Source organism: Balaenoptera acutorostrata, chromosome 4 (assembly GCF_949987535.1).
Source record: "Balaenoptera acutorostrata chromosome 4, mBalAcu1.1, whole genome shotgun sequence".
Lineage (NCBI taxonomy): Eukaryota > Metazoa > Chordata > Mammalia > Artiodactyla > Balaenopteridae > Balaenoptera > Balaenoptera acutorostrata.
In genome coordinates, this window is record NC_080067.1 from 31,554,406 (window position 1) to 31,570,467 (window position 16,062).

The following is a 16,062-nucleotide window of genomic DNA, read 5'->3' on the forward strand; positions in this document are numbered from 1 at the left end:
ATTGCCTCACACTTGAGTCCCTCCCTTTTAAACACCATAAAAAAAATCTACATTCCAAAAACGTGGTAGGAGCCATTTGTAAGAAAAGCTGGAGAAATGAGTCTAAGACCTTCATCCCTAGGCCCAAGTGTTTGTCCTCGAGAGCCTTTTCTGGAAATTGTATGTTTTTCCTGTGGGTTCTTGGTGTGCCAGGAAATGTAGCTCCAGCCACTCACTCTACATAGACTTCCTTGGGCTCCAATCACCTTGGCCCCAAAGATACCATGTATGCCACCTGTGTCCTCTTCAACATCCAGCATGTCTGGGTAAGTCAAACACTAGCTGCAAGCAAAGATGGGGAAGGTAAAGATACCAATTATTTAATTATATTTCAATCACAGAAAGGAGCCAAACAAGTTTTCTGAGGCAACAGAGATTGTTACCTACAGCACTCAAGAAATGGAGCTTTATAAAATAACTCTTGATGGAGGGAGATGCAAGAGGGAAGAGATATGGGAACATATGTATATGTATAACTGACTCACTTTGTTATAAAGCAGTTATAACACACCATTGTAAAGCAATTATACTCCAATAAAGATGTTAAATAAATAAATAAATAAAATAAAATAACTCTTATCTTGCCATTTTGATGTTATCTACTGTCTTCCCCCCTCAAAGAACACCAATTTTGACAGTCACAGATGAGACCACCTTTGTAGAAGCCCAGGGGTCCAGCAGAGAAGTTCCAGCACACTACTGGGGCAAAAAAAGAGATTAGATGCATTGAAGAGGGTAAGAGGAAGAGTTTCACTTTACCCATGAACCCTCCCCTAAGGTAGTACAGCTTAGTGCCAAGAGGGACCTTCTCAGAACATGACGCAACCCATGGAGGAAAGTGACAGTGTGCGAGTGGGTGTCCAGCTTCCCCAGTTGTGTAGGAGGCTACCTAAGAGAAGCACTTCTTTCTCCTCCCATCCAGAATACTGCGGAGTGCTGAACAACTGGGGGTCAGGCTGGGGGAACAGCAGTCAGGGCTCGCTGAGAACATCAAAGCAGATCCTACTATTGCTTTGCAGACTCCTTCATAAAGCCCATCCATGAGCCACTGGGATTACCTTGAAGGCAGAACCCGTCACCTAGACCATGGGCACCTTCAATGCTCTGTGCACCTCATTCATAACAACCCTACACCACAGACAAATTCAAAATATTAGTGGGTCGTATTAACCATTGAAAAGGACACTATCCAATAAAACAGAAAGAGGTATGAGCCAAACCATGAAGTGATTTGAAATAATAAGACTTCACTTTTATTTAATTCTAAGACACGGTTCTAAGTCCTTTCACACGAATCGACACACTTAGTCATTGCAGCAAACCCATAAACTATGAATGTATTATTTATCCACATTTTACAAGTTTGGAAACTGAGGCCCACAAAGGATAGGTTTCTTACTCAAGATTACACATGTAGGGGAGGAGAGAAGATGGCGGAAGAGTAAGACGCGGAGATCACCTTCCTTCCCACAGATACAGTAGAAATACATCTACACGTGGAACTGCTCCTACAGAACACCCACTGAACGCTGGCAGAAAACGTCCGACCTCCAAAAAGGCAAGAAACTCCCCCCGTACTTGGGTAGGGCAAAAGAAAAAAGAAATAACAGAGACAAAAGAATAGGGACGGCACCTGCACCAGTGGGAGGGAGCTGTGAAGGAGGAAAGGTTTCCACACACTAGGAAGCCCCTTTGCGGACAGAGACTGCGGGTGGCAGAGGGGGGAAGCTTTGGAGCCACGGAGGAGAGCACAGCCACAGGGGTGCGGAGGGCAAAGCGGAGAGGTTCCCACACGGAGGAGCAGTGCCGACCAGCACTCAGCAGCCCGAGAGGCTTGTCTGCTCCCCCGCCGGGGCGGGCGGGGCTGGGAGCTGAGGCTCAGCTTCGGTTGGATCGCAGGGAGAGGACTGGGGCTGGTGGCGTGAACACAGCCTGAAGGGGTTGGCGCACCACAGCTAGCCGGGAGGGAGTCCAGGAAAAAGTCTGCAGCTGCCAAAGAGGCAAGAGACTTTTTCTTGCCTCTTTGTTTCGCGGCGCGCAAGGAGAGGGGATTCAGAGCGCCGCCTAAACGAACTCCAGAGAAGGGCGCGAGCCGCGGCGATCAGCGCGGACCCCAGAGACGGGCGTGAGACGCTGGGGCTGCTGCTGCCGCCTCCAAAAAGCCTGTGTGTGAGCACAGGTCACTCTCCACACCTCCCCTCCTGGTAGCCTGTGCCGCCCGCCACTGCCAGGGTCCCGGGATCCGGGGACAACATCCCCGGGAGAATGCACTGGGCGCCTCGGGCTGCTGCAACGTCACGCCGGCCTCGGCCGCCGCAGGTTCGCCCCGCCTCCCGGCCTCGGCCGCCGCAGGCTCGCCCCGCCTCCTCTGTACCCCTCCCTCCCCGCAGCCTGGGTGAGCCAGAGCCCCCGAAGCAGCTGCTCCTTTAACCCCGTCCTGTCTGGGCGGGGAACAGACGCACTCAGGCGACCTACACGCAGAGGCAGGTCCAAATCCAAAGCTGAACCCCAGGAGCTGTGCGAACAGGGAAGAGAAGGGGAAATCTCTCCCAGCAGCCTCAGAAGCAGCGGATTAAAGCTCCACAAACAACCTGATGTGCCTGCATTTGCTGAATACCTGAATAGACAACGAATCAGCCCAAATTCAGGAGGTGGACTCTGGGAGCAGGAGATATTAATTTTTCCCCTTTTCCTTTTTTTTGTGAGTGTATATGTATATGCTTCTGGGTGAGATTTTGTCTGTATAGCTTTGCTTTACAATAGCTTTATTTTACTTCACTATATTATAGCCTCTTTCTTTCTTTCTTTCTATTTTTTCTCCCTTTTACTCTGAGCCGTGTGGACGAAAGGCTCTTGGTGCTCCAGCCAGGCATCAGGGCCGTGCCTCTGAGGTGGGAGAGCCAACTTCAAAACACTGGTCCACAAGAGACCTCCCAGCTCCACGTAATACCAAACGGCAAAAATCTCCCAGAGATCTCCATCTCAACAAGACCCAGCTTCACTCAACGACCAGCAAGCTACAGTGCTGGACACCCTATGCCAAACAACTAGCTAGACAGGAACACAACCCCATCCATTAGCAGAGAGGCTGCCTAAAATCATAATAAGGCCACAGACACCCCAAAATACACCACCAGACATGGACGTGCCCACCAGAAAGACAAGATCCAGCCTCATCCACCAGAACTCAGGCACTAGTTCCCTCCACCAGGAAGCCTACACAACCCACTGAACCAACCTTAGCCACTGGGGACAGATACCAAAAACAACGGGAACTACGAACCTGCAGCCTGTGAAAAGGAGACCCCACAGTAAGATAAGCAAAATGAGATGACAGAAAAACACACAGCAGATGAAGGAGCAGGGTCAAAACACACCGGACTTAACAAATGAAGAGGAAATAGGTAGTCTACCTGAAAAAGAATTCAGAATAATGATAGTAAGGATGATCCAAAATCTTGGAAATAGAATAGACAAAATGCAAGAAACATTTAACAAGGATGTAGAAGAACTAAAGAGGAACCAAGCAATGATGAAAAACACAATAAATGAAATTAAAAATACTCTAGATGGGATCAATAGTAGAATAACTGAGGCAGAAGAAAGGATAAGTGACCTGGAAGATAAAATAGTGGAAATAACTACTACAGAGCAGGATAAAGAAAAAAGAATGAAAAGAACTGAGGACAGTCTCAGGGACCTCTGGGACAACATTAAACGCACCAACATTCGAATTATAGGGGTCCCAGAAGAAGAAGAAAAAAGAAAGGGACTGAGAAAATATTTGAAGAGATTATAGTTGAAAACTTCCCTAATATGGGAAAGGAAATAGTTAATCAAGTCCTGGAAGCACAGAGAGTCCCATACAGGATAAACCCAAGGAGGAACACGCCAAGACACATATTAATCAAACTGTCAAAAATTAAATATAAGGAAAACATATTAAAGGCAGCAAGGGAAAAACAACAAAAAACACACAAGGGAATCCCCATAAGGTTAACATCTGATCTATCAGCAGAAACTCTGCAAGCCAGAAGGGAGTGGCAGGATATACTTAAAGTGATGAAGGAGAAAAACGTACAACCAAGATTATTCTACCCAGCAAGGATCTCATTCAGATTCAATGGAGAAATTAAAACCTTTACAGACAAGCAAAAGCTGAGAGAGTTCAGTACCACAAAACCAGCTTTACAACAAATGCTAAAGGAACTTCTCTAGGCAAGAAACACAGGAGAAGGAAAACACCTACAATAACAAACCCAAAACATTTAAGAAAATGGGAATAGGGACATACATATCGATAATTACCTTGAATGTAAATGGATTAAATGCTCCCACCAAAAGACACAGGCTGGCTGAATGGATACAAAAACAAGACCCATATATATGCTGTCTACAAGAGACCCACTTCAGACCTAGAGACACATACAGACTGAAAGTGAGGGGATGGAAAAAGATATTCCATGCAAATGGAAATCAAAAGAAAGCTGGAGTAGCAATTCTCATATCAGACAAAATAGACTTTAAAATAAAGACTATTACAAGAGACAAAGAAGGACACTATATAATGATCAAGGGATCGATCCAAGAGGAAGGTATAACAATTGTAAATATTTATGCACCCAACATAGGGCCACCTCAATACATAAGGCAAATACTAACAGCCATAAAAGGGGAAATCGACAGCAACACAATCATAGTAGGGGACTTTAACACCCCACTTTCACCAATGGACAGATCATCCAAAATGAAAATAAATAAGGAAACACAAGCTTTAAATGATACATTAAACAAGATGGACTTAATTGATATTTATAGGACACTCCACCCAAAAACAACAGAATACACATTTTTCTCAAGTGCTCATGGAACATTCTCCAGGATAGATCATATCTTGGGTCACAAATCAAGCCTTGGTAAATTTAAGAAAATTGAAATCATATCAAGTATCTTTTCCAACCACAACGCCATGAGACTAGATATCAATTAAAGGAAAAGATCTGTAAAAAATACAAACACATGGAGGCTACACAATACATTACTTAATAACGAAGTGATTACTGAAGAAATCAAAGGGGAAATCAAAAAATACCTAGAAACAAATGACAGTGGAGATACGACGACCCAAAACCTATGGGACGCAGCAAAAGCAGTGCTAAGAGGGAAGTTTATAGCAATACAAGCCTACCTCAAGAAACAGGAAACATCTCGAATAAACAACCTAACCTTGCACCTAAAGCAATTAGAGAAAGAAGAACAAAAAAACCCCAAAGCCAGCAGAAGGAAAGAAATTATAAAGATCAGGTCAGAAATAAATGAAAAAGAAATGAAGGAAACAATAGCAAAAATCAATGAAACTAAAAGCTGGTTCTTTGAGAAGATAAACAAAATTGATAAACCATTAGCCAGACTCATCAAGAGAAAAAGGGAGAAGACTCAGATCAATAGAATTAGAAATGAAAAAGGAGAAGTAACCACTGACACTGCAGAAATACAAAAGATCATGAGAGATTACTACAAGCAACTCTATGCCAATAAAATGGACAACCTGGAAGAAATGGACAGATTCTTAGAAATGCACAAACTGCCGAGACTGAAGCAGGAAGAAATAGAAAATATGAACAGACCAATCACAAGCACTGAAATTGAAACTGTGATTAAAAACCTTCCAACAAACAAAAGCCCAGAACCAGATGGCTTCACAGGTGAATTCTATCAAACATTTAGAGAAGAGCTAACACCTATCCTTCTCAAACTCTTCCAAAATATTGCAGAGGGAGGAACACTCCCAAACTCATTCTACGAGGCCACCATCACCCTGATACCAAAACCAGACAAAGATGTCACAAAGAAAGAAAACTACAGGCCAATATCACTGATGAACATAGATGCAAAAATCCTCAACAAAATACTAGCAAACAGAATCCAACAGCACATTAAAAGGATCATACACCATAATCAAGTGGGGTTTATCCCAGGAATGCAAGGATTCTTCAATATACGCAAATCAATCAATGTGATACACCATATTAACAAATTGAAGGAGAAAAACCATATGATCATCTCAATACATGCAGAGAAAGCTTTTGACAAAATTCAACACCCATTTATGATAAAAGCCCTGCAGAAAGTAGGCATAGAGGGAACTTTCCTCAACATAATAAAGGCCATATATGACAAACCCACAGCCAACATTGTCCTCAATGGTGAAAAACTGAAACCATTTCCACTAAGATCAGGAACAAGACAAGGTTGCCCACTCTCACCACTATTATTCAACATAGTTTTGGAAGTGTTAGCCACAGCAATCAGAGAAGACAAAGAAATAAAAGGAATCCAAATCGGAAAAGAAGAAGTAAAGCTGTCACTATTTGCAGATGACATGATACTATACATAGAGAATCCTAAAGATGCTACCAGAAAACTCCTAGAGCTAATCAATGAATTTGGTAAAGTAGCAGGATACAAAATTAATGCACAGAAATCTCTTGCATTTCTATACACTAATGATGAAAAATCTGAAAGTGAAATTAAGAAAACACTCCCATTTACCATTGCAACAAAAAGAATAAACTATCTAGGAATAAACCTACCTAAGGAGACAAAAGACCTGTATGCAGAAAATTATAAGACACTGATGAAAGAAATTAAAGATGATACAAATAGATGGAGAGATATACCATGTTCCTGGATTGGAAGAATCAACATTGTGAAAATGACTCTACTACCCAAAGCAATCTACAGATTCAATGCAATCCCTATCAAACTACCACTGGTATTTTTCACAGAACTAGAACAAAAAATTTCACAATTTGTATGGAAACACAAAAGACCCCGAATAGCCAAAGCAATCTTGAGAACGAAAAATGGAGCTGGGGGAATCAGGCTCCCTGACTTCAGACTATATTACAAAGCTTCAGTAATCAAGGCAGTTTGGTACTGGCACAAAAACAGAAATATAGATCAATGGAACAGGATAGAAAACCCAGAGATAAACCCACACACATATGGTCAACTTATCTTTGATAAAGGAGGCAAGCATATACAGTGGAGAAAAGACAGCCTCTTCAATAAGTGGTGCTGGGAAAATTGGACAGGAACATATAAAAGTATGAAATTAGAACACTCCCTGACACCATGCACAAAAATAAACTCAAAATGGATTAAAGACCTAAGTGTAAGGGCAGACACTATCAAACTCTTAGAGGAAAACATAGGCAGAACACTCTATGACATACATCACAGCAAGATTCTTTTTGACCCAGCTCCCAGAGAAATGGAAATAAGAACACAAATAAACAAATGGGACCTAATGAAACTTAAAAGCTTTTGCACAGCAAAGGAAACCATAAACAAGACCAAAAGACAACCCTCAGAATGGGAGAAAATATTTGCAAATGAAGCAACTGACAAAAGATTAATCTCCAAGATTTACAAGCAGCTCAATAACAAAAAAACGAACAACCCAATCCAAAAATGGGCAGAAGATCTAAATAGACATTTCTCCAAAGAAGATATACAGATGGCCTACAGACACATGAAAGAATGCTCAACATCATTAATCATTAGAGAAATGCAAATCAAAACTACAATGAGATATCATCTCACACCGGTCACAATGGCCATCATCAAAAAATCTAGAAACAATAAATGCTGGAGAGGGTGTGGAGGAAAGGGAACACTCTTGCACTGTTGGTGGGAATGTAAATTGATACAGCCACTATGGAGAACAGTATGGAGGTTCCTTAAAAAACTACAAATAGAACTACCATACGACCCAGCAATCCCACTACTGGGCATATACCCTGAGAAAACCATAGGTCAAAAAGAGTCATGTACCAAAATGTTCATTGCAGCTCTACTTACAATAGCCAGGACATGGAAGCAACCTAAATGTCCATCGACAGATGAATGGATAAAGAAGATGTGGCACATATATACAATGGAATATTACTCAGCCATAAAAAGAAATGAAATGGAGGTATTTGTAATGAGGTGGATGGAGTTAGAGTCTGTCATACAGAGTGAAGTAAGTCAGAAAGAGAAAAACAAATACAGTATGCTAACACATATATACGGAATCTAAGGGAAAAAAAAAAAAAAAGGCCATGAAGAACCTAGTGGCAAGACGGGAATAAAGACACAGACCTACTAGAGAATGGACTTGAGGATATGGGGAGGGGGTGGGGTGAGATGTGACAGGGTAAGAGAGTGGCATGGACATATATACATTACCAAATGTAAAATAGATAACTAGTGGGAAGTAGCCACATAGCAGAGGGAGATCAGCTCGGTGCTTTGTGACCACCTAGAGGGGTGGGATGGGGAGGGTGGGAGGGAGGGAGATGCAAGAGGGAAGAGAAATGGGAACATATTGTATATGTATAACTGATTCACTTTGTTATAAAGCAGAAGCTAACACACCATTGTAAGGCAATTATACTTCAATAAAGATGTTTAAAAAAAAAAAAAAGATTACACATGTAGTGAGTGAGTGCACTCATATTAAAACCGAAGATGAAGCCAATATTCAAATCAAATGTGTCTAGTTCCAGAGTCTAAGCTCTTACCACTCCATGATATTGCCTTTCTAAATCATTAAAATTATTCATGCATATTTTTTCTCTTAAAATACACCACAAATCAAAGATATCTTTGTACTGGTTGGGAGACCCAGTAAGATTTATTAAACATGTCTCCCTCTACAAGGTAAAGCTATGAGCTAATATAATTAGACTTGTACTTTATCAAGAAATGAGGCAATGAAAAATCATGTCTTCTTCTGCTAGGGGAGAGGGGCTGGTGAAAAGTTGATTTTCTTTTGATGGGTAGAGTTATTGTGAGAGCAACATGGAAGGCCTGATCCTGAGTTACAGACTGGAGTTGCTTTGCTATGGATGGCGTTACATTGTCCCTGATTAGATGTTGCTCAGAAACCCAAATCTACCCTGCTATCTCTTTGAGACATGAAGAGGTAACACTGTGTCCCTGAGCCATGGTAAGGAAAGGGGAGCCCCTATCAGCAGCTACAGAAATCAACACTTGTCCCAAGGGAAAGAATGCCTACACCCTAAAACTAGCCTATGCTATAATAAATTTATGACAATGAGAAGATCATAGTTAATGGTACTATCTCCTTTGTTTATAACATCCACTTAAGTAGACCTCTTTTCCTTTAGAAATTCCTTGATATAAAAGCAATTTTTTTAGTTGATACATTTGTTTGGATCAATTTACATAAGCTGCTGGAAAACTGGTCTGGAAGGTATTCTGGAACAGCCCCTTAAAGAGGATCTCCTTAAAGAAATACTAGAGAATTTGAGCAGAGTGGGGCATGTCAGGGGTCCGACTAGTTAATTTTAGGACTGACTTTCCACAAGAAAAAATTCAAGTCAGTTATACCATACAGAAATGAGAGTAAAATGAGAATCAAGTCGGTCCCCCATGAAATGAGTAAGCATTAGAAAACGGCAAAGTCTTGGAAGATATGACTTCTATGAAGGAACTCCAAACCCTATCAGAAAATTAATTTTAATGTAAATTTGTTCCTTAAGACAATTATTGATGTCAGAATGTTAATGAGGATTTATCAACAATAATCAAGAATTTTCCTCAGGAAGAGTGCACATTGGCAGGGATGGAAACAAGGCAGTAAAGTACAAATAAGAGCAAAATTCAGGTGGCTTTAGCTTTGAAGAAGACACGTCTATTTCAAAGATCAGCAAAGGACTGAATTTTAAAGATGAAGGAGCATTGATGGTAGCCGGATATCACAAGGTAAGTACTGCATATTATAAAGAGGAACACTGAAAGAAGTCACTTATCTCAGAAGAGGAAATGGACAATTTTACAGTGCTTCTAAGTATTACCATTCAGAAACAAGCAAAAAGAAAAAAAGCCAATTAGAAGGTTTGAGCCTCAGACACATTTACTGAACTAGAAATTCCCACTATATTCGTAGTGCTAAACGCTTTGCCTCCAGAGACAAACTTTACATCATGGCCATGCAGATTCCTTCCATAGGTGTATTTGAAAATGTTAACAAAAACTTCCCACCTTCAAAAATAGATGGGACACGGGGATAAGAATAAGGAAAAAAAAACTATTGATCTTTATTATTTCCCTAAAGGATGTGGAGATCATTTTAAGAGCTATCTGAGCTGGAGCTGGTTAAATTCTTAAGTTATGGCTTTGTGAGCTTTAAAGTTGCCTACTGTGTTGTTCAAAACTAAGAATCCATTCTAAAGGAGGACAGGAGGCCATTTTTTTAAAGTACATCATCTGGTTATGAGGATATGATGGTTAAAGGGAAAGTTAGTGTCGTCAAAGGAAGCTGTGGAAAGATACATGGTACAGAGAGCCTGCCACCCACAAGGAAAACCTGGAGAAGAAAAAAATGTCTGGTTATGTTAATTAAGTCTGGTCTTATACTAAGGTTTTCCAGCTTATTTGCCAGGCTGCTAAAATAGCAATACGAAGAAGATGTAATTATTGGTTTGCCCAGTGAGAATGACAGACTTTTTGAGATGAAAGAAAAGCATCACAGAGATCACAAGCCTAAATCCCTTAGGTCACAAACTGAAATCCTTGCTGATGTCAAGGACATGTGTGGGTAAGGGTGGCCCAGTGGGTACTGTGGCGATCAGGAACGCACGCGCCCCTTGTAAAATGGCAGGACCACCACTTAGTTCTAGCTGGTTCTCCCATGTGAGGACCCAGGCTCTGCATTGCCAGGTCTTCTAATTTCTCATAAGAAACAGGAAACACAGAGTTATATGTAAAATAACCTAGTGTGTTTTGGTTTTATTTTATTTTATTTTATTTTATTTATTTTTAATAGACAATTTTAGAGCGGTTGCAGGTTCATGGCAAAATTGAACAGAAAGCACTGAGATTTCCCATAAACCTCCTGCCCCTACACGTGTATAGATTCAAAGGTCTGATTCCTAAGATCATGTTATTTCCAATGTGTCAAATGGCTTCTCAATTCCAAATGCCCATTAACAATTTTTTTAATTAATAAACTTTATTTTTTTTAGAGTAATTTTAGATTCACAGCAAAACTGAGCAGAAACTGAGTGGAAAGTACAGAGAGGCTCTGTCTACTCCCCATCCCCACGCATGCATAACCTCCTCCACGTCAACATCGCCCAGAAGAGGGGTACATCTGTTATCATTGATAAACCTACATTAGCCCATCATTATACCCCAGAGTCCATAGTTTACATTAAGGTTCACTCTTGGTGTTGTATATTCTATCTGTTTAGACAAATGTATGACATATCATTATACACATAGTGTTATTTTCACTGCCCTAAAAATCCTCTGTGCTCAGCCTATTCAGCCCTCCCTCCCCTCAACCCCTGGCAACCACCAATATTTTTACCACCTCCATACATAGTTTTCCTTTTCCCAGAATGTAATATAGTTAGAAGCATACAGTATGTAGCCTTTTCAGATTGGCTTCTTTCACTAGTAATATGCATTTAAGTGTCCTCAGTGTCTTTTCATGGCTTGACAGCTCATTTCTTCTTTAGCACTGAATAACATACCTTTGTCTGGATGGACCACAGATAATTTATCAATTCACCCACTGAAGGACATCTTGGTTACTTCTAAGTATTGGCAGTTGTGAGTAAAGCAGCTATAAGCATCCATGTGCAGGTTTTTATGTGGATATAAGTCTTTTAACTCATTTGGTTAAATACCAAAGAACACAATTGCTGGATCACCTGCTAAGAGTGTGTTTAGTTTTGTAAGAAACCACCAAGCTGTGTTCCAAAGTGGCTGTACCATTTTGCATTCCCACCAGCAATGAATGAGGGTTCCTATTGTTCTACCTCCTCGCCAGCATTTAGTGTTGTCAGTATTCCGGATTTTGGCCATTCTAATAGGTGGGTAATGATATCTGTTGTTATAAGGAGTTTTTAAATGTTCAAGACTCTTTGGCTAAAATACCAAAAATGTTTATATTGCTTAAACCTCTGGCTTAATTTAATTAAGACAAGGAAGGAAGGGAGGGAGGGAGGGAGGGAAGGAGATGGAAGGAGAGAGAGAAGGAAGGAAGGGGAAAAGGAAAGAAGCAAAAAAGGAGGGTGAGGGCTATGTGAATCAAATAAACCACATCTATGGGCTATCAGAGTTCTAATTCCATTCAACCTGTCAGAGATAAGGAGCTTGGCCAGGAAAAGGGAAGAGCTTGGTGAAGATCATGTACTTAGCTTCTGATAGAGCAGTGATCATGTTAGGATGCAGGTTTCCTTTTTCCCACCTCAGTCTTTCCTGGCTTGTGCAGTCAGATATTTTCACCAAATCACACTGAAATTCTTACTTTGGCAGCAGGCTTGCTTGTGTGCTTCACTCTCCTTAGCAGCTTGGTTGAAAAGTCTCCAGATAAACTCCAGCTCCACAGCCAGCATTGCTGTGGTCCATCAAGTAAATCTTCTCTCAATCTGGGAGGCAAGTTGGAAAAGAAGGTTAAACACTGATGTTTTACAGAGGTTATAAGAGTTGGAGTCAATGCAACTGAAATCTTCACTCCGTGCTGGGCCTAATGTTTTGGAATCTATGTCTTTTCTTTCTGTTAAACATTTTCAAAGTGTTAGTGCTGAGCCGACTATAAAAGCTTCTCCAGGAATAAGATTTAACAAAGGTCTTAGGTTTTTTAAAGTACTCTGACTTGTGCAGGAAACTTGGAGTCAAAGATTCCCTGAAAGAAGCAAAGTTTTAAGTAGTCAGAGGCATAAAGATGCTGCATAAAATGAAAAATTTTAAAGGTCAAAGGGACAGAAAGGTGAAAAAAATGAGAGGGAAAAATCATATGCCCAGAATAAATAAGAATTTAATGCTCTTAAGGAGTGATACTATTGTACTGAATTATAAATATGGCTCAAAAGGTATTTTTTTAGGAAAGAGATCCCTTAATACACCTTCAGTCATACACAGGAAAAAGAAGTTTTAAGGCAGTATTTGAAAAGTAATTACATAAAAATAAGTGGAAAAACGTCTACAATTTGTGGTTTTTTCAATGTCATAATCACCCAGTGCCACGTGTCTGCATTTCACTCTAAAATTGGCTCTTTCACAGTATTTTGCTTGGTGGATTTCTAGAGATTCTCACACAATCACAATTATTTTTAAGAATCACGACTACTATGAATCATAAATATTTATATTATGCCTAATTTTATTTTTTAAAAAAAGATGTTTACTATCTAAATACATGAGAGAGTTGGGGAGGGCTTTGTTTTATAATACTAGAAAAAACTTGGTGATCCCTGGGAGCCCAGATCACCATTTTTCTCTTAGGAGCTGATATGGTTATTGTCATCAGCAGTCTCCTTCATAAACTGGCGATTTTGATAAGAGCAATTCAGAGCTATGCATAAATGAAAAATTCTTTCATGTGCTTTCAACCATCAGAATTTAATTAAACATGGTTCATATGTTTTGTATTTTTTTAACCAAATCTGCAGCATTGTCTGCTGTAATTGACAGCTTTAGTCAACAAGATCAACATTTTGAGCGGGGGAAGGCATACGTGTAGCATCTACTATTAAAGTTGAGGAAGACAGGAAAATAAATGTCGAAGTAGTTTGGCTTTGAATTATTTTTCACTTTCAGTATAAGTACAGATACAAGTTTCCAATAATCAAATTCATTTTCAAAAATATCATTACTATAGAAGAATGAATACATGAATATATTTCAAAATTCAGGATACCTTTCATCACATCTCTCTAGCAGAGTCTTTTCCTTCTTGCTTGCTTTCCTATTGAGGTGGCCCAAGGTCCACCTGTGTGGGAAGGATGGCATTTCCTAAAATAACTACAAACATGGGGCCCTCCCCTCAGCTGGTCCATCGTTGAGAAGCTTGTCCCACCCCCCCCATCCCACAATTCCTTGGCTTCTGTCATCAGCTCTAAATCCATGGAGACTGTTTTATCTTATGTGCTAACAATCTTTCTGGTGGTGGGGTGTTATGGGGGGCAGATCTCTTCTAACCCCCATGGTGGTAAATAGCACTTTTATACTGAAGATTCCCACATCCACCTCTTTTAAGGAAAGCCCCTCTCCTGAACTTAGGCTTATACATCTAACTGCCTTAAAGGCACCTCAAATTCAACATCCAAATGAGCTCGTCATCTTTCCCTGAACATAAACATGCTTTTGTTTTATGATAGTAGTAGCTAGAACTCAACAATCCACCAAATTGCTCAAGACACAAATCTGGTTGCAAGGGTTGGCTCTCATCTCTCCTTTTTCTCCTTGTATCTGATCAATTATGCATTATCTTTTATTCAACATTCCATGTGCCTATAATTTGCCAAATTTTCTTCATACTCACATTGAAGGACACCATGATATGTTTCCTGGATCACTGCTGTATCTTCTTACCTGGGATCTGCTACTCTAATTTTTTAAACCAATAATTTTTAAACCAATAGTTCATTTCTGTAAGCAGATTGACCTTTAAAAAATGTAATGCTGACCATGCTCATTTGCTAAAACACTTCAATAGTTCCCCATGCTCTTAAGGTAAAGTCCAAAACCTACATGGCTTACATGGCCGATGTGACTGTGCCTACCATATACCTCTTGGATACAAGGCCATGGACAAATGTTTAAAGAAAACAGTGCAGTAGCTTTTTTCACTTATTATCACTGCCTCAGTTACCAATTTATGTCAACAAATAAACCTTGGTGAATTTTGATTAAACTATTATCTTGTTTTAATGAGCTTATACTGTGTACATCTTAGCTGTACTCTGACAGATCCAGGGGTTACTGCAACTCTATATGGTTTCACAGAGGCCCCAGTACAGTTCTTCCTTCAGCAACAAAGGCCCCAAGGAGCCAGTGATAGCACATGCTATTGCTAAACATCAGAAGTTCTGCTTCCATTAGTATTTCTAATCTTCACCCCACCTCACGCTACCTTTCCTTCCTTCAGAAGTTGACAGAAGATAATTAGGATCACTTATTGACCCTCTATGTAAAACACACACAAAGTAAATTCCCCTGTGTCTTAGTCCATTTGGTTGCTATAACAAAATACTATTGACAGAGTGGCTTATAAGCAACAAAATTTATTTTTCACAGTTGTGAAGGCTGGGAAGTCCAAGATCAGGTTGCCAGCAGATTTGGCTTGCTTTCTGATGCAGGCACTTTCTAAAACAGCTTGTATCTCTTATCACAGATGATTAGCTTTTGAAAAACAGTTTCAAATAAAAACTAAATGAGACTTCTAAAAACAGATGTAAAGAGGTTTTGTAAAAAAAAAAATGGCTATATTGACTATCCAAAGAAAATACAATCTCTTCTTGATTCCTTTAATCCTGAGAGTCTAAAACCCCATGTATTTTGTTCTATAATGCATGGAGGTACAATTTTATTGGAATCCAAGGCATCTCCGCAATCTTTTAAAATTCCTTTTTTCTAAAACATAGATTTTTTTTTTTTTTTAATCCAGGGGCCAGTTGTCTAGGGATGATGTGGTGTTCCAGAAAGGGAAGGTTGAGAAATTGAATATTTACACTTTCTAGCTTTGATAGTGGAAGGAGATGAGAAATTTGAATGGCTTTTAGGCAGCCTAAGTTCACATCTGCCCATAAATTGACATTCTGGATGACTTGATGATGAAACAAATAAGGCACCCAAACTTACTCTCTACAGATGAAATTCTTCTACAAATATGGTGTGTGTTAGTCTTTTGTACTGCAGATTTTCATAAAAGTTTTAACCCCTGCTTAAAAAAAAAAAAAAGATGAACTATGTAAATTGTTTAAATAAAAATAAGCTAGAGTATTTACAGAGTGCTTTAAGTTAGCCAGATGTTGGTCAGATGCTAGATATATCCAGACTTGACCCCAAATGTAACTTTGCTCTTTCTGTGGGTAAGCTCGAATTACTGCTCTCTATGCTTTATTTAACTTAGGCTTTAAGCTTGCAAGTAATGGTAGTCTGTGCTCTCAAATTGCATGAGTGGGAGACCCCAGGGCTGTCTGCGTGGCACAGACTACA

General features: G+C 40.0%; 1 long non-coding RNA gene across 1 annotated transcript in view; it reads right to left on the reverse strand.

The window, feature by feature from the left end:
- The window catches only part of LOC130708143 (uncharacterized), a 38,535-nt gene that overhangs the window by 8,961 nt on the left and 13,512 nt on the right, over nt 1-16,062 (reverse strand). The window contains exon 2 of the long non-coding RNA XR_009008210.1: nt 12,371-12,491. This is a non-coding gene — a long non-coding RNA (uncharacterized LOC130708143). The remainder of the gene's footprint in view (nt 1-12,370; nt 12,492-16,062) is intronic.